Source organism: Ovis aries, chromosome 6 (assembly GCF_016772045.2).
Source record: "Ovis aries strain OAR_USU_Benz2616 breed Rambouillet chromosome 6, ARS-UI_Ramb_v3.0, whole genome shotgun sequence".
Classification (NCBI taxonomy): domain Eukaryota; kingdom Metazoa; phylum Chordata; class Mammalia; order Artiodactyla; family Bovidae; genus Ovis; species Ovis aries.
In genome coordinates, this window is record NC_056059.1 from 52230773 (window position 1) to 52252138 (window position 21366).

At 39.0% G+C, this 21366-nt stretch overlaps 1 pseudogene; it reads right to left on the reverse strand.

Moving 5' to 3' along the window:
• Positions 1 to 284: 284 nt before the first annotated feature.
• Positions 285 to 21366, reverse strand: part of LOC101107868 (uncharacterized) — a 56756-nt pseudogene continuing 35674 nt past the window's right edge.

Below are 21366 nucleotides of genomic sequence, written 5' to 3' on the forward strand. Positions count from 1 at the left end.
TTCAAGAAACCTCTGCAATCTCTCAGGAGGGATGAGAGAGCCAACGCTGCTGCAGCCCTTCTTACTTTTCCTACGTGAGAACCAAGATGTTACTGAGAGAAGGATCCTGTTCTTACCCACAGATACCTCTCCACCTGGGAGGATGCAGCCTGTTGAAAATAGAAGGGAAAAGCCCTCCAGCAGTAAGGGTGCATGCTTTGGGAAGGTTATGCCTTGTTCACAGCTGCTGTCAGAGGAAGCTACTTGGGGTGGAACAAACTGGGACAATGGCTAGAGTGGGTGGGCTAAACAGGCCCTTTCTGGGTGGAATAGATATGAGAACATAATGTTTGGAGCAGGCAGCAGTCACAGGCATAGTCACCACCATTCTCCATCTGCTCATTGGTGTTTGTGATCCAACAGGGATTCAAAATTGGGAGAGCAGATGAGTTTGCGCTTTGCATATCTCAAGACTGTCATCTCACTCATTCTATTGTCTCCAAAGCCCATGGCCACCAGTTCCTGCAGGAAAGAGCAGACTGTTCCCATCATCACATCCAGAGTGACTTTGCCCAGGACGTACTGCCCCTGCCCTGATGTGTGGGTGAGCGACTTATCACTGACACTCTGTCAGGTCAGCCAGGGTACAAGCATTCTCTGGCAACCTGGCTTCCTGCTTTTCATCCTGCTTTATAACCACCATCTGTCCATACTTATTCGGAACCTTCGTCTTGATGTCCTGAAGAGGCAGCTGTCTGAGGAGCCAGTCTGGCAGCTGCAGAAACAGCAACTCTTCCTCTTGCATGAGGCTTAGCTTCCTGAGCAGCCCTGAGGAAGATCCATCCTTTGGGAGGCCAAAGATCTTCCTGGCTACTCTAGGGGAGCCTTCATCTTGGTCTCCTTCTTCTCATCTCATGGCTTCTCTTTCATTTTCCCAGGAGGCACATCACCTCCAAGTCCTCTTCCTTAAAAAAGCCAGCTCAAGTGGGCCAGCTGCCATGGGCTTCCCTGGTGGCTCAGTTGGTAAAGAATCTGCCTGCAATGCAGCTTCGATCCCTGGTGGGAAGATTCCCTGGAGAAGAAAATAGCAACCCACTCCAGTATTCTTGCCTAGAAAATTTCAAAGACAGAGGAACCTGGCAGGCTACAGTCCCTTGGGTTGCAGAGTCGGACACAACTTAGCAATTAAACTACCATCACATGGGCCAACGGTAGCTGCACAGGCATATATTGAGTGTCATTACTCAGCCTAAGGTCATCGATAAAACCATACTTTTCCTGCCTGCACAGGATTGGTTTTGTTTCTTCATCTGGCTCCCTATTCTTTTTTGCTTTTCTTGTAGTGAGAGGGCCCCATGTTCAACACATCCACGGTCATATCCCAGCTCCCCTATTACTTCATCATTTTGGTTATTCCTTGCTCAAAGTTGGAGTGGGATTGAATAATTTCTAGGGACTCCCAGTTCCATCCATGGCCCTCTTTCTGTTGGTCATTCACACTTTTTCAACACAGAGCACTGAGCTGGGCTCCCTGTGCTCCCTGTGCTCCCTGTGCTTCCCTAGTTATCTATTTTACACATGGTAGTACATATATATGCTAATGATACTCTAAAAATTCGTCCCACCTTTCTCTTTTCCCCCTCTATGTCCACACGTCCATTCTCTACATCTGTGTCTCTATTCCTGCCCTGTAAATAGGTTCATCTGTACCATTTTTTCTAGGTTTCACACATATGAGTTAATATACAATATTTGTTTTTCTCTTTCTGACTTTCTTCACTCTGTATGACAGACTCTAGGTCCAAGCATAATTGTGACCGCTGGTTACACAAATTTATGATAGCAGTAGGTAATTGCATTGAATCCATTATAGCAGCATATATTTCCAAAGAATATATTTTATAAGTAAAAATCTCTTAACTTTAATAATTATATTAATAAGTACTAAGCAAGCAATAGGAATTATAGAAATAAAAATATTTATTAAAAAATAACACACAAAGCCTATATGCTTAAAACAATAAGCTCTTTTAGGCTCACATGTGTATGGGTTGGCTAGGGGATCACTAGTCTCTAATGGCCCAGAGATACCCATTTGCATATCTGTATTTAGCAGCACACAACTAGGTGGTTCTGTCTGTCCTGACTGGACTGTAAATTATGAGGGTTTATTTTTCTTTTTTTTTATTGTCTAGCAGATTGGCTCACATTTACTTGTTCTCAGAGTACAGACAGAGAAACAAAAGTGAGAACACAGGCATTCAAGGACTCTTGATGTCTTGTTTGGAAATGGAATACTGACATTTCTTTCATACTTTATTGACCACAGCAAATCATAAAGCCAGCCCATATTTAAAGGTTCATGAAATAAGGTCCAACTCTTGTAAACTTACAATGCCTTGTTATATGTTATCAAAGGAATAGTCACAAGTAAGTAAATAGGATCTGGGACATTTTCATAAAAATTGAAAAATTTTTCATTAATTTTGGTATGTTTTTTTGTGGGTGTGTGTGTTAATCTTTTTTCAATTTTTATTTTTACTTTATTTTGCTTTACAATACTGTATTGCTTTGCCATACATTGACATGAATCAGCCATGGGAGTACATGAATTCCCAATCCTGAACCACCCTCCCACCTCCCACCCCATATCATCTCTCTGGATCATCCCTGTGCACCAGCCCCAAGCATCCTGTATCCTGTATCGAACATAGACTGGCGATTCTTTTCTTACCTGATAGTATACATGTTTCAATGCCATTCTTCCAAATCATCCCACCCTCTCCCTCTACCACAGAGTCTAAAAGTTCATTCTATACATCTGTGTCACTTTTGCTGTCTCGCATAGAGGGTTATCATTACCATCTTTCTAAATTCCATATATATGTGTTAGTATACTGCATTGGTGTTTTCCTTTCTGGCTTACTTCACTCTGTATAATAGGCTCCAGTTTCATTGACCTCATTAGAACTGATTCAAATGTATTCTTTTTAATGGCTGAGTAGTACTCCATTGTGTATATGTACCACAGCTTTCTTATCCATTCATCTGCTGATGGACATCTAGGTTGTTTCCATGTCCTGGTTATTGTAAACAGTGCTGTGATGAACATTGGGGTACACGTGTCTCTTTCAAGCCTGGTTTCCTCGGTGTGTATGCCCAGCAATGGGATTGCTGGGTCATAAGGCAGTTCTATTTGCAATTTTTTAAGGAATCTCCACATTGTTCTCCATAGTGGCTGTACTTGTTTGCATTCCCACCAATAGTGTAAGAGGGTTCCCTTTTCTCCACACCCTCTCTAGCATTTATTGCTTGTAGACATTTGGATCGCTGCCATTCTGACTGGTGTGAAATGGCACCTCATTGTGGTTTTGATTTGCATTTCTCTGATAATGAGTGATGTTGAATATCTTTCCATGTGTTTGTTAGCCACCCATATGTCTTCTTTGGAGAAATGTTTGTTTAGTTCTTTGGCCCATTTTTTGATTGCGTCATTTATTTTTCTGGACTTGAGCTGCAGGAGTTGCTTGTATATTTTTGAGATTAGTTGTTTGTTAGTTGCCTCATTTGCTATTATTTTCTCCCATTCAGAAGGCTGTCTTTTCACCTTGCTTATAGTTTCCTTTGTTGTGCAGAAGCCTTTAATATTAATTAGATCCCATTTGTTTATTTTTGCTTTTATTTCCAGTATACTGGGAGGTGGGTCATAGATGATCCTGCTGTGATTTATGTAAGAGAGTGTTTTACCTATGTTCTCCTCTAGGAGTTTTATAGTTTCTGGTCTTACGTTTAGATCTTTAATCCATTTTGAGTTTATTTTTGTGTATGGTGTTAGAAAGTGATCTAGTCTCATTCTTTTACAAGTGGTTGACCAGTTATCCCAACACCACTTGTTAAAGAGATTGTCTTTAATCCATTGCATATTTTTGCCTCCTTTCTTGAAGACAAGGTGTCCATAGGTGTATGGATTTATCTCTGGCCTTTTTATTTTGTTCCATTGATCTATATGTCTGTCTTTGTGCCAGTACAATACTGTCTTGATGACTGTGGCTTTGTAGTAGAGCCTGAAGTCAAGCAGGTTGATTCCTCCAGTTCCATTCTTCTTTCTCAAGATTGCTTTGGCTATTTGAGGTTTTTTGTATTTCCGTACAAATCTTGAAATTATTTGTTCTAGCTCTGTGAAAAATACCGCTGGTAGCTTGATAGGGATTGCATTGAATTTGTAAATTGCTTTGGGTAGTATACTCATGTTCACTATATTGATTCTTCTGATCCATGAACATGGTATATTTCTCCATCTATTAGTGTCTGCTTTGATTTCTTTCATCAGTGTTTTATAATTTTCTATATATAGGTCTTTAGTTTCTTTAGGTAGGTATATTCCTATGTATTTCATTATTTTCATTGCAATGGTGAATGGAATTGTTTCCTTAATTTCTTTTTCTACTTTCTCATTATTAGTGTATAGGAATGCAAGGGATTTCTGTGTGTTGATTTGATATCCTGCAACTTTACTATATTCATTGATTAGCTCTAGTCATTTTCTGGTGGAATCTTTAGGGTTTTCTATGTAGAGGATCATGTCATCTGCAAACAGTGAGAGTTTTACTTCTTCTTTTCCAGTTTGGATTCCGTTTATTTCTTTTTCTGCTCTGATTGCTGTGGCCAAAACTTCCAGAACTATGTTGAATAGTAGCGGTGAAAGTGGGCACCCTTGTCTTGTTCCTGACTTTAGGGACAATGCTTTCAATTTTTCACCATTGAGGATAATGTTTGCTGTGGGTTTGTCACATATAGCTTTTATTATGTTGAGGTATGTTCCTTCTATTCCTGCTTTCTGGAGAGTTTTTATCATAAATGGATGTTGAATTTTGTCAAAGGACTTCTCTGCATCTATTGAGATAATCATATGGCTTTTATTTTTCAATTTGTTAATGTGGTGAATTACATTGATTGATTTACGGATATTGAAGAATCCTTGCATCCCTGGGATAAAGCCTACTTGGTCATGGTGTATGATCTTTTTTAATGTGTTGTTGGATTCTGATTGCTAGAATTTTGTTGAGGATTTTTGCATCTATGTTCATCAGTGATATTGGCCTGTAATTTTCTTTTTTGTGTGGCATCTTTGTCAGGTTTTGGTATTAGGGTGATGGTGGCCTCATAGAATGAGTTTGGAAGTTTACCTTCCTCTGCAATTTTCCTGAAGAGTTCGAGTAGGATAGGTGTTAGCTCTTCTCTATTTTGTTTTATAGAATTCAGCTGTGAAGCCATCTGGACCCAGGCTTTTGTTTGCTGGAAGATTTCTGATTACAGTTTCAATTTCCGTGCTTGTGATGGGTCTGTTAAGATTTTCTATTTCTTCCTGGTTCAGTTTTGGAAAGTTGTGCTTTTCTAAGAATTTGTCCATTTCTTCCATGTTGTCCATTTTATTGGCATCTAATTGCTGATAGTAGTCTCTTATGATCCTTTGTATTTCTGTGTTGTCTGTTGTGATCTCTCCATTTTCATTTCTAATTTTATTGATTTGATTTTTCTCCCTTTGTTTCTTGATGAGTCTGGCTAATGGTTTGTCAATTGTATTTATCCTTTCAAAGAACCAGCTTTTGGCTTTGTTGATTTTTGCTATGGTCTCTTTTGTTTCTTTTGCATTTATTTCTGCCCTAATTTTTAAGATTTCTTTCCTTCTACTAACTCTGGGGTTCTCCATTTCTTCCTTTTCTAGTTGCTTTAGGTGTAGAGTTAGGTTATTTATTTGACTTTTTCCTTGTTTCTTGAGGTATGCCTGTATTGCTATAAACTTTCCTCTTAGCACTGCTTTTATAGTGTCCCAAAGGTTTTGGGTTGTTGTGATTTCATTTTCATTTGCTTCTATGCATATTTTGATTTCTCTTTTGATTTCTTCTGTGATTTGTTGGTTATTCAGAAGTGTGTTGTTCAGCCTCCATATTTTGGAATTTTTAATAGTTTTTTCTCCTGTAATTGAGATCCAATCTTAATGCATTATGGTCAGAAAAGATGCTTGGAATGACTTTAATTTTTTGAATTTATCAAGGTTAGATTTATGGCCCAGGATGTTATCTATTCTGGAGAAGGTTCCGTGAGCACTTGAGAGGAAGGTGAAATTCATTGTTTTGGGGTGAAATGTCCTCTAGATATCAATTAGGTCTTACTGGTCTTTTGCATCATTTAAAGTTTTTTGTTTCTTTGTTAATTTGCTGTTTAGTTGATCTGTCCATAGATGTGACTGGGGTATTAAAGTCCCCCGCTATTATTGTGTTATTGTTAATTTCCCGTTTCATACTTGTTAGCATTTGTCTTACATACTGTGGTGCTCCTATGTTGGGTGCATATATATTTATAATTATTATATCTTTTTCTTGGATTGATCCTTTAATCATTATGTAGTGGCCTTATCTGTCTCTTTTCACAGCCTTTGTTTTAAAGTCTATTTTATCGGATATGAGTATTGCTACTCCTGCTTTCTTTTGGTCTCTTTGTGTGGAATATCTTTTTCCAGCCCTTCACTTTCAGTCTGTATGTGTCTGTTGTTTGGAGGTGGGTCTTTTGTAGGCAGCATATATAGGGGTTTTGTTTTTGTATCCATTCAACCAGTCTTTGCCTTTTGGTTGGGGCATTCAACCCATTTACGTTTAAGGTAATTATTAATAAGTATGTTCCCGTTGCCATTTAATTATTGTTTGGGGTTTGGGTTTATATGCCCTTTTTCTGTTTCCTGTCTAGAGAATATCCTTTAGTATTTGTTGGAGAGCTGGTTTGATGGTGCTGAATTCTCTCAGCTTTTGCTTGTCTGTAAAGCTTTTGATTTCTCCTTCATATTTGAATGAGATCCTTGCTGGGTACAGTAATCTGGGCTGTAGGTTATTTTCTTTCATCACTTTAAGTATTTCTTGTCTTTCCCTCCTGGCCTGAAGTGTTTCTATTGAAAGATCAGCTGTTATCCTTATGGGAATCCCCTTGTGTGTTATTTGTTGTTTTTCCCTTGCTGCTTTTAAAATTTGTTCTTTGTATTTGATTTTTGTTAATTTGATTAATATGTATCTTGGGGTTTTTTGCCTTGGGTTTATCCTGTTCGGGACTCTCTGGTTTTCTTGGACTTGGGTGATTATTTCCTTCCCCATTTTAGGGAAGTTTTCAACTATTATCTCCTCAAGTATTTTCTCATGGTCTTTCTTTTTGTCTTCTTCTTGTGGGACTCTTATAATTCGAATGTTGGAGCGTTTCATATTGTCCTGGAGGTCTCTGAGATTGTCCTCATTTCTTTTAATTCATTTATCTTTTTTCCTCTCTGATTCATTTATTTCTACCATTCTATCTTCTACTTCACTAAACCTATCTCTCCCTCCGATATTCTACTATTTGTTGCCTCTAGAATGTTTCTGATCTCATTTATTGCATTATTCATTATATATTGATTCTTTTTTATTTCTTCTAGGTCCTTGTTAAACCTTTCTTGCATCTTCTCAGTCTTTGTCTCCAGGCTGTTTATCTGTGATTCCATTTTGAGTTCAAGATTTTGGATCATTTTCACTATCATTATTTTGAATTTTTTCTCAGGTAGATTCCCTATCTCTTCCTCTTTTGTTTGGTTTGGTGGGCTTTTCTCCTGTTTCTTTACTGCTGGGTATTCCTCTGTCTCCTCATCTTGGTTATATTGCTGCATTTGGGGTGGCCTTTCTGTATTCTGGGAATTTGTGGAGTTCTCTTTGTTATGGAGTTTCCTCACTGTGGGTAGGGTTGTATCAGTGGACTGTCAAGGTTTCTTGGTTAGGGAAGCTTGTGTCAGAGTTCTGGTGGGTAGAGCTGGATTTCTTCTCTCTGGAGTACAATGAAGTGTCCAGTAATGAGTTATGAGACGTCTATGGTTTTGGAGTAACTTGAACTGCCTGTATATTGAAGCTCAGGGCTGTGTTCCTGTGTTGCTGGAGAATTTGCGTGGTATGTCTTGCTCTGGAACTTGTTGGCCCTTGGGTGGTGCTTGGTTTTAGTGTAGGTATGGAGGCGTTGATGACCTCCTATCGAATAATGTTCCCTGGATTCAGGAGTTCTCTGATATTCTCAGGATTTGGACTCAAGCCTCCTGCTTCTTGTTTTCAGTTTTATTTTTACAGTAGCCTCAAGACTTCTCCATCTATACAGTACCCATGATGAAAAGTTTCTCCACATTGAAGGACACCCAGAGAGGTTTACTGAGTTACATGGAGAAGAGAAGAGGGAGGGGGTAGTTAGAGGTGACTGGAATGAGATGAGGTGGGATCAAAAGAGGAGAGAGCAAGCTAGCCAGTAATCACTTCCTTATGTATGCTCTTTAGTCTGGACCACTCAGAGATGTTCACGGAGTTATACAGGGAAGAGGGGAGGGAGGAAGTAGACAGAAGTGACCAGGAGGATAAAAGAGGGAAATGAAAAGGAGAGAGACAGATCCAGCCAGTAACCAGTTCCCATCATCTGGAACACACAGAGATTCACAAAGTTGAGTTGAGAAGAGAAGGGGGAGGGAAGAGACAGAGACAACCTGGTGGAGAAAAAGGAGAGTCCAAATAAGGAGAGAGTGGTCAAGCCAGTAATCTCGCTTTCAGGTAAACTTGGGTACTGAAGATTGGGTTTTGAAAAGTACAAAATTGAAAACAAATACCAAAAAGAAAAGATTAAAAATCTAGAGTAGAGGTTGTATTTTAAAAAATACAATATTAAAGAAAAGAAGAAGAATAAGGAGAAAAACAATGTCATTAAAATTATTAAAATACAACAACAATAACCACACACACAAAATATATATGTTGTTTGCTTTAAAAATAGGGTCTTTTTTTTTGAAAAGTAATAGTAGGTTATAAAAATTAAAATTAAAGGAGAAATAGAGGACTTAAAATTTTAAAAAAAAGTTTAAAAAAGGAGAAGAAAAATAAAAAAAGAAAAACAATCAAACAACAACATCAACAACAACAACAAAAAAACAGAATGGTCGTAAATATAGTAAAGATATTTCTGGGACGTTCTCTGGTGTTGTGGGCAGTGTGGGGTCACTTCCAAGGTGGTTCCCTGTTTAGCTTCTTCTGTTTGTTGGTCTCTTCAGTGTCTGATTTCTGCCCTCACACAAGGGAGGCGGTGGTGGACACTTTTAGACTCACTTTTTCAGTCGTGCTGTGGGGAGGGAGGGATGCTGCAAACAAATAACACTGGTGTGTGCTCGCAGTGTCTCAGCCATGCTGGGCATGCCCCTGCACATGGTGCACACTGCTCAGGCTCTATGTTGCTCCTCCAGGAACCGGCTGAGGCTAGTCTTAGGCTGCATGCACTTCCCTGGTCTAAGCCACTCAGGCTCGCCTCTCAGGTAGCCCTCAGAGGTGCAGATTCGGTTGGGCATGTGTTTTGTGCCCTTCCCAGGACCGAGTAGCTCAGGTGTTTGGCAAGCACGGTCACTGCGACTTATCGCCTTTCCCTGCTGGCTCAGTTTTCTGGGTATACTGCTGGTGCCCCTTGTCAGGCAGATGGTGACTGTCTAGAACCCCAAGAAGTCTTAGTTAGCAAAGAAGCCTGCTTGCAGTTTGGTAGGTAAAGTCTTTCCAGGGCTGTGACTGCCCCCTTCCAGCTCTTACAGCTCTGGCTGCCTGTCACCAGCGGGGGATGGTCTGCAGTGGGCTATTTCTGTTCCATCCTTTGTTCTGTGTGCAGTCCCGGCAGTGTCTTATGTTAGAGCTTTTCATGTGGTAGCTATCCCACAGTCTGATATGCTAGCCCAAGTTAGTTTGCTCTAACATTCAGGGTTATTCTGGGCATTCTGGCCCAATTCTTAAAAAGCACTGCAGCCCGCGCCTCCCTGCCCAACCCCCACTTGCTAGTGGCGGATGCAGGCGTCTGCACTGCTTCTCCGCTGAAGGAGTTACCACTGGGCTTGTAATCTGTTGGTTTTAATTATTTATTTACTTGTCTTCCCTGTTATGTTGCCCTCTGTGCTTCCAAGGCTCGCCACAGACTAGGCAGTGAGAGTGTTTTCTGGTACTTGGAAACTTCTCTCTTTTTAAGACTCTCTTCCCGGAATGGGACTCCCTTCCCAGCATGGAGCTCCCTCCCTACCTTCTTTGTCTCTTTTTTTCATCTTTTATATTTTTTCCTACCTGTTTTTGAAGACAATGATGTGCTTCTCTGGGTGCCTGATGTCCTCTGCCAGCATTCAGAAGTTGTTCTGTAGAATTTACTCAGCGTTGAAATGTTATTTTGATGAATTTGTGGGAGAGAAAGTGGTCTCCCATCCTATTCCCTCCCCATCTTCTGAATCCCCCCTGTGTGTGTTAATCTTTGAAGATAAAAAGTAAACTTGTCTCTGAAAATTTTAACAATTTTAGGTATGTATGGCTTTTATTTCTGTATTATTTTAAAATTTTTTATATAGTTTTTTTTGGATATTTTAGTAATAGTTTAGTAATAACGAAGGACTGTCTAGTCAAGGCTATAGTTTTTCCCGTGCTCATGTATGGATGTGAAAGTTGGACTATGAAGAAAGCTGAGCACTGAAGAATTGATGTTTTTGAACTGCGGTGTTGAAGAAGACTCTTGAGAGTCCCTTGGACTGCAAGGAGATCCAACCAGTCCATCCTAAAGGAGATCAGTCCTGGGTGTTCTTTGGAAGGACTGATGCTGAAATTGAAACTCCAATACTTTGGCCACCTCATGTGAAGAGTTGACTCATTGGAAAAGACCCTGATGCTGTGAGGGATTGGGGGCAGGAGGAGAAGGAGAAGACAGAGGATGAGATGGCTAGAGGGCATCATCGACTCGATGGACATAAGTTTGAGTGAACTCTGGGAGTTGGTGATGGACAAGGAAGCCTGGCATGCTATGATTCATGGGGTCACAAAGAGTCGGACACGACTGAGTGACTGAACTGAACTGAACTAGTCAAGATTCATGCTTATCTACTTGAAGTTTTAGTCTCTCAGTCATGTCCGACTCTTTGTTACTCAATTGACTGCAGCCTGCCAGGCTCATCTTTCCATGGAATTCTCTAGGCAACAATACTGGAGTGGGTAGTCATTCTCTTCTCCAGGGGATCTTCCTGACCCAGGGACTGAACCCATCTCTCCCATGTTGCAGATTCTTTACTGTCTGAGTCATCAGGGTTTATATAATTGGCTGCTATTATTATTTTCCTAAAAATTAGCATATTTATATTCTTATCTAATAATTTAGCTTCATCTCATAAGTTTTGAGAAGCTAAAACTTTTGTATATTTAAGGATAAAGATTTTCTAATTTAAAGTATGGGTTCTGTCATTTTTGATACAAATTATTTATTCAGTTCAGTTCAGTTCAGTTCAGTTGCTCAGTTGTTCCGACTCTCTGCAGCTCCATGAATTGCAGCACACAAGGCCTCCCTGTCCATCACCAACTCCCACAGTTCACTCAAACTCACATCCATCGAGTCCATGATGCCATCCAGCCATCTCAACCTCTGTCGTTCCCTTCTCTTCCTGCCCCCAATCTCTCCCAACATCAGAGTCTTTTCCAGTGAGTCAACTTTTCATATGAGTTGGCCAAAGTACTGGAGTTTCAGCTTTAGCATCATTCCTTCCAAAGAACACCCAGGACTGATCTCCTTTAGCATGGACTGGTTGGATCTCCTTGGAGTCCAAAGGACTCTCAAGATCTTCTCCAACACCACAGTTCAAAAGCATCAATTCTTCAATGCTCAGCTTTCTCCACAGTCCAACTCTCACATCCATACATGACCACTGGAAAAAACAGCCTTGACTAGACGGACCTTTGTTGGCAAAGTAATGTCTCTGCTTTTCAATATGCTATCTAGGTTGCTCATAACTTTTCTTCCAAGGAGTAAGCGTCTTTTAATTTCATGGCTGCAATCACCATCTGCAGTGATTTTGGAGCCCCCCAAAATGAAGTTTGACACTGTTTCCACTGTTTCCCCATCTATTTCCCATGAAGTGATAGGACCAGATGCCATGATCTTCGTTTTCTGAATGTTGAGCTTTAAGCCAACTTTTTCACTCTCCATTTTCACTTTCATCAAGAGGCTTTTTAATTCTTTTTCACTTTCTGCTATAAGAGTGGTGTCATCTGCATATCTGAGGTTATTGATATTTCTCCCAGTAATCTTAATTCCAGCTTGTGCTTCCTCCAGCCCAGCATTTCTCATGATGTACTCTGCATATAAGTTAAATAAGCAGGGTGATAATATAGAGCCTTGACGTACTCCTTTTCCTATTTGGAACCAGTCTGTTGTTCCATGTCCAGTTCTAACTGTTGCTTCCTGACCTGCATAAAGGTTTCTCAAGAGGCAGGTCAGGTGGTCTGGTATACCCTTTGTTGGTTACTACGAGTGAAATGACACAGAACATACAAAACATACAAGATGCACACAAGAGACATACACTCTGGCCAGAGGGACAAGAACTGGGCAAACTAATTGCCGTTTTTTATTATAAAGCCCTCCTTAGGCAGAATTCCAGACTGTAAGAATAAGCCTTTTCAGTACAGTGCAGGTGCATACATGTTATCATACAGCAAAGGGGAGTGAAATCTCTGTCTACTGAAGAGTCTGCACAAAGCCCTCATCTCCTTCTTATCTCAAGAAGGAAATGCTCCCTTGTTTGCATGGGACCATTAAACTCAAGGCTGTGCCCAGACTCTTTGGCAGAACGCCTCGTATGCAAGGACGTTAAGCCTGAGCAGAGAGACCCGTTTGCAGGCACATCTCTGTTACCCTATTAACCGTTCACCCATCACTTTCAGAATTTCCCACAGTTTATTGTTATCCACACAGTCAAAGGCTTTGGCATAGTCAATAAAGCAGAAAGAGATGTTTTTCTGGAACTCTCTTGCTTTTTCGATTATCTAGTGGATTTTGTCAATTTGATCTCTGGTTTTTCTGCCTTTTCTAAATCCAGCTTGCATAACTGGAAGTCCATGCTTCACGTATTGTTGATCATGACTTGGAGAGTTTTGAGCATTACTTTACTAGCATATGTGATGAGAGCAATTGTGTGGTAGTTTGAGCATTCTTTGGCATTGCCTTTCTTTGTGATTGGAAGGAAAACTGACCTTTTCCAGTCCTGTGGTCACTGCTGAATTTTCTAAATTTGCTGGCATTTTGAGTGCAGCACTTTCACAGCATCATCTTTTAGGATTTGAAATAGCTCAACTGGAATTCCATTACCTTCACTAGCTTTGCTTTGTTCATAGTGGTGTTTTCTAAGGCCCACTTGACTTCACATTCTAGGATGTCTGGCTCTAGGTGAGTGATCACACCATCGTGATTATCTTGGTCATGAAGACTTTTTTGTACAGTCCTTCTGTGTATTCTTGCCATCTTTTAAAATCTTCTGCTTCTATTAGGTCCATATCATTTCTGTCCTTTATTAAGCCCATCTTTGAAATGTCCCCTTGGTCTCTAATTTTCTTGACGAGATCTCTTGTCTTTCCCATTCTATTGTTTTCCTTTATTTCTTGCGTTGATCACTGAGGAAGGCTTTCTTAGCTCTCCTTGCTATTCTTTGGAACTCTGCATTCAAATGGGTATATCTTTCCTTTTCTCCTTTGCTTTTCACTTCTCTTTTTTTCACAGCTATTTGAAAGGCCTCCCCAGACAGCCGTTTTGCTCTTTTTCATTTCTTTTCCACGGGGATGGTCTTGATCCCTGTCTCCTGTGTAATGTCATGAACCTCCATCCACAATTTATTAGGCACTCTACCTATCAGATCTAGGCCCTTAAATCTATTTCTCACTTCCACTGTATAATCATAAGGGATTTGATTTAGGTCATACGTACATAGTCTAGTGATTTTCCCTATTTTCTTCAATTTTAGTCTGAATTTGACAATAAGGAGTTCATGATCTGAGCCACAGTCAACTCCTGGTCTTGTTTTTGCTGGCTGTATAGAGCTTCTCCATATTTGGCTGCAAAGAATAAAATCAACCTGATTTCAGTGTTGACCATCTGGTGATGTCCATGTGTAGAGTCTTCTCTTGTGTTGTTGGAAGAGGGTGTTTGCTATGACCAGTGCATTCTCTTGGCAAAACTGTATTAGACTTTGCCCTGCTTCATTCTGTATTTCAAGGGCAAATTTTCCTGTTACTCCAGGTATTTCTTGACTTCATACTTTTGCATTCTAGTCCCCTATAATGAAATGGATATCTTTTTGGGGTGTTAGTTCTAAAAGTTCTTGTAGGTCTTCATAGAACCATTCAACTTCAGCTTCTTCAGTGTTACTGGTTGAAGCATAGACTTGGATTTAGTGTGTTTTAAATTTTTTAAAATGTATTTGAAATATCTAAACTTTTAGATATATTTTCTAGCATAATAGCGTATTGTCCAGAGAATGTAAACTGAATCTTTATATAGATGATTCTCACTGCAGTCCATAAAGTCAGAAAGAGTATGACACATCTGGGCCACTGAACAACAGCAAATGTACTATAGAAGTAAGTCAGACAGGCACAAAATAATACATACTTATGCTTCCATTCATATATAAAATTCAAAACAAGCCAAACTATTGCTTATCCTTGGAGAGGATATAGTGACTAAGTGAAGGCATAATGGAGATTTTGACAAGGCTGGTGATATTTTCCTTCTTGATCAAGGTTCTACTTGCAATTGGTAATTTGTGAAAATTCATTAAGCTGTTTATACTTGTGATTTGTGCACATTTTAGTACACTTGTTATATTTCAGTTAGAAGTTGGAAATCTCAATGAACTTGTTTATAGCAGATTCGATAGAGCTGAAGAGAGGATTAGTAGGATAAATATGAATTTAAGGAGTTATGAGTTTATAGCATAGAGATTCAAAGAGATAAAATTATGAATAAGAGTTTACAAGATATGTAGAAGAAAATGAGAATGCTACAATTACACATTCATATTTCTAATAACATCTTTGCCACTCCTCTCATCAGAGCAAAGAGTCTAGTCCCTCAAGGCTTGAATCTGGTATGACCACCTGACCTGCCTCTTGAGAAATCTGTATGCAGGCCAGGAAGTAACATGGCCAGGAACTGGACATGGAACAACAGACTGGTTCCAAATAGGAAAAGGAGTATGTCAAGGCTGTATATTGTCACCCTGCTTATTTAACTTATATGCAGAGTACATCATGGGAAACGCTGGGCTGGAAGAAACACAAGCTGGAATCAAGATTGCCGGGAGAAATATCAATCACCTCAGATATGCAGACGACACCACCCTTATGGCAGAAAGTGAAGAGGAACTAAAAGCCTCTTGATGAAAGTAAAAGAGGAGAGTTAAAAAGTTGGCTTAAAGCTTAACATTCAGAAAACAAAGATCATGGCATCTGGTCCCATCACTTCATGGGAAATAGATGGAGAAACAGTGGAAACAGTGCCAAACTTTATTTTGGGGGGGCTCCAAAATCACTGAAGATGGTGATTGCAGCCATGAAATTAGAAGATGCTTACTCCTTGGAAAAAAAGTTATGAGCAACCTAGATAGCATATTCAAAAGCAGAGACATTACTTTGCCGACTAAGGTCCGCCTAGTCAAGGCTATGGTTTTTCCTGTGGTCATGTATGGATGAGAGAGTTGGACTGTGAAGAAGGCTGAGCACTGAAGAATTGATGCTTTTGAACTGTGGTGTTGGAGAAGACTCTTGAGAGTCCCTCGGACTGCAAGGAGATCCAACCAGTCCATGCTAAAGGAGATCAGTCCTGGGTGTTCTTTGGAAGGAATGATGCTAAAGCTGAAGCTGCAGTACTTTGGCCACCTCATGCGAAGAGTTGACTCATTGGAAACGACTTTGATGCTGGGAGGGATTGGGGGCAGGAGGAGAAGGGGATGATAGAGGATGAGATGGTTGGATGGCATCACTGACTCGGTGGATGTGAGCCTGAGTGAACTCCGGGAGTTGGTGATGGACAGGGAGGCCTGGTGTGCTACAATTCATGGGGTCGCAAGAGTCGGATATGACTGAGTGACTGAACTGACCTGAACTGAACTATATATTTAAATTTTTTTTTCTTTCATTATTATTTTGTGCCAATGAGAAGTGTCATTAAGATATACCTACTTATGCTGGTTAATAGTACCTACACTTATTTGATGTGGACCTGGTCAGTTCAACTGCGACTTTTGTTTTCTTTTGTTTGTGGTGGAATGGAGCAGAATATCCAAATCTTATCATTATAGAGATTGTTCTTTCGTTTATTCAACAACCATGCACTGTTCACAGTGAGTAAGTTACACCAGGTGAAAAATGAAGAGCTCAGAAGGCCCTCCTATGCCTTTATCATCTTGCTTTCACTATACTTCCCTTCAATCAATCAGTTCCTCCTATGTTATCCTCCTTGCTGTCCTTCAGTGACAGAAGTTTGTCCCTTTTTCCTGGAAAGTTCTTTTTCAGCATAACTGTATGCCAGGCTTTCTTTTGTCTTTTTCAGCCCTTTGGTCAAATGTCATTCTATTAGCAACTCATTCCTTCACTAACTGCATCCCTCCCTATGACAATTTCATATTTTCCCCCACAGCACTTATCATCATTAACAGATAATTTTGAAAAACAGTATTATTTGCTACCCTTGTTCTCCCTTATCTTTCTTCCTGAAAGCAAACCTCAAAATGACATGTGTTTTTGTTTTCATTACTATAATGTTCTTAGTACTTGGAACAGTTCCTAATCATAGTAGGTACACAAATATGATTTTTGAATGAATGGATATATGAACTAATAGTGCACAGTGAAATCAGCCTTTGATTTCAAAAAAAGGAAACCCCAGCACTGTGGTGGCTTATAATAAAGTTTTATTTATTGCATTGGCTAAATATCCCAATCTCATTCTAGGAGTTGATGGAGCCTTCACCATCAGACACATTGCCTTTCAGGGATTAAGCCAACTTCACACTGTTTCTTAAATTCTCCCACTCAAAAATGATAAATAGAAAGCTCAATCACATTTCACTCTTCCCAGAATATAGTTTTTAGCTACCTGTGCCAAAGAAGGCAGGCTGTGATAATGGCAGAGATCATATTTGTATACAGTGGTTAGGAAAGACCTCCTAGAGAGAATAACAGTTGAACTGAGCTCAGATTTCTTTCTAGAGGCCATCAACTATGGTGTTCGAAGACATGATTTAGATCCAAGTTCTATGTTATCTGCCAAAAATTAATAGAGTTAACCTTATTTCTCAGTATTATGGCATAAAGTGAGATATTTCATATGCATAACTTAGCACAGGTTCTAGAAATTAATAAATACTAAAAAATGCTGTCTATTATTTAAATCATTATCACTGACATTTAAAGTCTTTTTGAATCAAACAGTGAGTCTTTCTTCAAACAGTGAAATATAAAAACATATCTAAAGGGAGTAGATCATACTGGGTGGATTTTTTTCATAAAGAGGACCATTCATGATTGTAGGACCCACTAAAAAGAGGTAAACTTTGAATTATGTTTGGTTGAAACACTGGCTACACACTAATCTGTATGAAAGGTGGATAATGCTCTTGAAATCAGAGCAATGATGGGAGCACACATGAATATGTTGAAACAAGTTATTTATCAAACACTGGGCAAATAAACCCTGCCAGAAATATAGGGTCAAATTTGTATTCAACATTTATGTTTTAAAACTCACCTACCACCAACAGTATCTGGAGATATTTGTAGAAATATATTGTTCAGTAATAACAGTTAATGCCAGAGATAGAGAAGATCAACAAAGCATTAATCTCAATTACTTTGAAGTAGAAGACAAGTTTTCAAAAAGGTAGTCATGCACAAGCATGTGCTATAAGCTAGAATACTTTTAAAAAGATTAATATGGTAATATCAATACGATGCTAAAATACTGACTACTAAGGAGGAAGAAAAATTACTGGTATTTTATTATGGGAGGAAAGCTCTGTGAAGATAGTTTGGAGGAAATTTTGACGTGATGTATTTAGACTGGAAGGGTGACAATGAATTCATACAGAAAAACAAATAAATAGAAGCACTTAAACTCCCTGTACTGTTCTGTACCTCCCATATTGTTTTATCCTCAATAATGAAAGTTTAAAATAATTAAGCATGTTGGTTAAACACATACTACTCATTAATAGAGTAATTACCATAGATTTCCACAGTAAGATAAGTGTATATCTTAATACTCGATTTGTTATGCAAAAACATTATGTTCTTTAACTCCTTATTATAACTCGTGAGGATTGCTTATAGAGTTACTGGAAAGCCTACTTGAAGTTATGCTGTACAAAAAAGAGTTAAGAAGATAGAGGAATACGATCAAATATGGTTGCTTATCATCATATGATACCAATTAGTATTTCACTAACACTGATTATTAAGGAGCACAGTGTGACTTACATTTCCATTTTCACTTAACACGTTTTCTTTAGGTGTTTAGCTGTTCACGGGTATGAGAATTTATTTTGCTATTCACTGAGATCTCAGTTGGAGCTCTGACATTCCTGACTTATCAGAGCTTTTTCCACTTCAAGAAAAAAAAAAAAAAAACCATTTCTCAAGGCACTAAATTACTTTTAGTATTACAATTGCTAGTCCTTTGTCTCTCCTTGATCCTCTGACATTTTTTTCATGTCTCCTCTTGTAGTGCACTTGAGCAGAGCTATTTTGATTAAATAACTCCCCAGAGGACTGAGATTATAATACAATAGTCTTCCAAACAGGTTATTCTTGAGTACATATTGCCATTATGCAGTGCAGATATAGCATCAGTATTTCATAAATGCATGTTTCTATGAAATCTGCCAAGTAGATGAATATCTCTTTCATTGTTCCTGACATCATTGAATTATAAATAATAAAGTGAAGCTCAAATTGTTTATTTGCAATGGAAGAGCTCTGAGAAAAATTTCAGTTATCAATGATATAGTAACCTCTAGAAAAGACAGGATCTTTAAAATTACAGTGAACACTATCTGAAATAATTCCTCTTAAATTGAGCAATTGCTCAAAATTGCCATACATCAACTCTCCAAATCCAATAGAGTGAAATGAATGGTGAGTACATACTTATTCATACTTTTCTTTTTTTCCAGAATCAATCTGCTTCAGTGTTTTGAAGTTAAGATAGTATTAGATGGGTGAAGCGATTACTAACTAGCATGGTTTGACCAAGGCAGACTCTTCACTACTAGTCAGATTCTTTATTCTTCTGAGAAAGTGGTTACAACAGTTCCGAGGAATAATATTCTTCCTTTCTTATGTCAAATGATCACTTTCATTGCACATGGAAAGATTTAAACATTAAACAAAATATGAGACAATTTAATTGAATCTTAAGAATTCGAGTTCTTAAGTAAAATAAAGTCAAAAGTAGAATTTTCATCAATGTGATTAATTATTCTCTTCCACCTTTTCATGTAGTTAGCATTTTAGTAGAAACCATTGTATGTTAAATCTTCAAGGCATTAAGTGAAAGGCCAATGAAGCCTGACTCAGTTTGAAAGTTCCCATTTCATATAGTTATCTTACTCCCAGACTCAGAAAAACTAAAATTCTTGACATGTTAAAAAGTAAGGAAAACTACAAAGCTTCAGTTATGTAAGAAGATGAATTGTGGAGATCTAATGGACAACAATGTGACTATATTAACAATGTTGTACTGTACTCATGAAATCTGCTAAGGGAGTAGATCAAAATTTTATCACTGCACACACAAAAAATAGAAAAATAGTAACTATGTGAACTTATGGGTATGTTAATTAGATAAGTAGTGTGAATATTTTATAATATATATAGTATATCAAATCATCAAGTTGTACACTTAAATATATACAATGTTTGCTGCTGCTACTGCTAAATTGCTTCAGTCGTTTCCGACTCTGTGGGACCCCACAGATGGAGCTCACCAGGCTCCGCCGTCCCTGGGATTCTCCAGACAAGAATACTGGAGTGGGTTGCCATTTCCTTCTCCAATGCATGAAAGTGAAAAGTGAAAGTGAAGTCACTCAGTCGTCTCCAACTCAGCGACCCCATGGACTGTAGCCCACCAGGCTCCTCCATCCATGGGATTTTCCAGGCAAGAATACTGGAGTGGGGTGCCACTGCCTTCTCCAAGCATATATTGGATACATAAATTATATCTAAAATGTATAAAACTCATCAGCCACCATAGGACTAGTAAAGGTCAGTTTTCATTCCAATCCCAAAGAAAGGCAATGTCAAAGAATGTTCAAACTACTGCACAATTGCACTCATTTCACATGCTAGCAAAAAAGGCTCAACATTCTCCAAGTTAGGCTTCGACAGTAAGTGAATCAAGAACTACCAGATGTTCAAGCTGAATTTAGAAAAGGCAGAGGAACCAGAGATCAAATTGCCAACATCTGTTGGACCATCAAAAAAGCAAGAACATCTACTCTGCTTCACTGACTATGCTAAAGCCTTTAACTGTGTGGATCACGACAAACTGGAAAATTCTTAAAGAAATGGGAATGCCAGATTACCTTATTTGCCTCCTGAGAAACCTGTATGCAGGTCAAGAAGCAACACAACAGCAGTATGGTTCAAAATTGGGAAAGGAGTATGTCAAGGCTGTTTACTGTCACCCTGCTTATTTAACTTATATGCAGAGTACATCATGAGAAACGCTGGGCTGGAAGAAGCTCAAGCCAGAATCAAGATTGCTGGGAGAAATATCAATAACCTCAGATATGCAGATGACACCATGCTGATAGCAGAGATTGAAGAAAAACTAAAAACCTCTTGAAAATGAAAGAGGAGAGTGAAAAAGCTGGCTTAAAACTCAACATTCAAAAAACGAAGATCATGGCATCCAGTCCTATCACTTTGTGGCAAATAGTTGGGGAAAAGTGGAAACAGTGACAAAATTTATCTTCTTAGTTTCCAAAGCACTGCAGATGCTGACTGGAGCCATGACATTAAAAGATGCTTGCTACTTGGAAGAAAAGCTATGACAAACCTAGACAGCATATTAAAAAGCAGAGACATTACTTTGCCAACCAAGGTCTTTACAGTCAAAGCTATGTTTTTTTAGTAGTCTTTTATGGATGTGAGAGTTGGACCATAAAGAAGACTGAACACCAAAGAATTGATGTTTTTAAACTCTGGTGTTGAAGAAGACTCTTGAGAGTCCCTTGGACTTCAGGGAAATCAAACCAGTCCATCCTAAAGGAAATCAACCCTGAATATTCATTGGAAGGACTGATGCTGAAGCTGCAACTCCAATACTTTGGACACCTGATGTGAAAAGCCATCTCTTCAGAAGAGACCCTGATGCTGGGGAAGACTGAAGATAGGAGGAGAAGGGGATGGCAGAGGACAAAATAAGTGGATGGCATCACCGACTCAACAGACATGAATTTGAGCAAGCTCTGGGAAAAGATGAAGGATAGGGAAGCCTGGTATGCTCCAT